We start from the raw sequence: 1687 nt of genomic DNA on the forward strand, positions 1-1687 counted from the left end.
CTCTCGATCTCTCTCCGCGCTAATCTCTCTCTTCTCTTCATTTCTTTCTTCTTTTTCTTTTTCCGTTTCTTCCCTGATTCCTGTCCGGTTTTACTCCCTTGTTCTTCCATTTCCTCCGCCTGCCGCTTCTCTCCAGTAACCGCCGTTGATATTGTCCGATTGTTTCAATTGGTTCCTGATTATACATACATATACGCGTATATATATATGCAGTTTAATTTATGTCCTGGATGTGTCTCTTGTTCTCCGGTTTCGATTTTGTTTTTCGGCCTGTGTTTCCGATTCCGGTTTAGTCCTTTTTGTCGACTGTTCTTTTGTGATGTTGTTTGTTTGGGTCTGTTCGATGCTGTTGGATTATTTTCTGTTATACGTATCTTAATACGGAATTTTTGGGATTATTGCAGGAAATTATTGAGTAATTATTCGTGAAATAAAAGATTTTCGTACATGAAATTAAATTGTATCGGTGAAATTTATTTGGAAACCCGGATATTTTCGGGCACCAATAAATTTTCCCGCCGTCGTCAATGGGCCTTGGCGAGCCGACGTTGGACGATGATGATTCATTCTGAGTCCTAAACTATAAATAAATAAAATTAGTTATAAAATAAAGTCTGAAACAAAAATGAATAATAATAATTAATAAAGTGAATTCGTATCGGTGGATGGGATTGATAAATGAATTTATGAATTGCTTGATGTTGCATTGTTGTTGTGGAGAATTGATTCCGACAGGTAGGCCGATAAACAAAGGAGACACTGCCCGATTTTTGGGAAATTGATTCCGAAAATACGGGAGTGTAAACCATAATTATCAGAGACGTCGAATAACCATATATAATTATATTATATGAACTTAATTGCGGTTGAGACAAGATAATTTATGAATAATCGATTACCCTGTTTTTCAAAATGATGAGTATACGTATTTTCCGAAAATAAATACCGAACTTAGTTTTGAAGGTGCAAGACATAATTGCTATGTGTATTTCAATAATACCTATAAATACGAGACGGGATATGAAATCGTATGGGTAAAAGTGATAGCGATTTGATGTTAAGCTTAAGCGATTATCTGAATTAGGGTATTTCAACCCTGTAGGTCCTAGATGGAAAACCGAGTATTGACATCAGACTAGGAATGATCTAGTGATTAGACGTCGAGATCAACAAAGTTCCAATCAAAAGACATGAAGGATGAAATTGTATCCAGAATAGGCTAGTGGCTTGACGATAAAGCCAAACGTTCAAATGGAACCAAAGTCAACTAGTAGTAGTGGTTAAAGCTTATCAAGGCAAGTATTCCTTACTTTTCTCGTAAAATACTGCAATTACTTTATTCCTATTCTATGTTCAGAATAGTTAACTGTTTTATATTTCGCTGCAATTACTCTTAATTATGCAAGTACCCTTCATTATTGTTCTTTTATTATCAATTGATCTCTTAAGCAAATACCTATTGTTCCGGGTTATTTGCGAACCCTGAATAGGGATGTTTTGAAATCAAAGTGATTTGACATCAAAATACTCTATGGACTAGATGGTTACGATACGGGACGGGTATAACCCGAACCCTTGATTATTAGGCCATAGTTGCCTGGGTACCCCCTATGTTGGTAGGGTCTATGCAGTTGGGTATAGATCCACACTATATCCTGACCGATCAGCAGGTTATAGTGCATATGTT

The sequence above is a fragment of the Apium graveolens genome, chromosome 7, assembly GCF_009905375.1.
Source record: "Apium graveolens cultivar Ventura chromosome 7, ASM990537v1, whole genome shotgun sequence".
NCBI lineage: Eukaryota > Viridiplantae > Streptophyta > Magnoliopsida > Apiales > Apiaceae > Apium > Apium graveolens.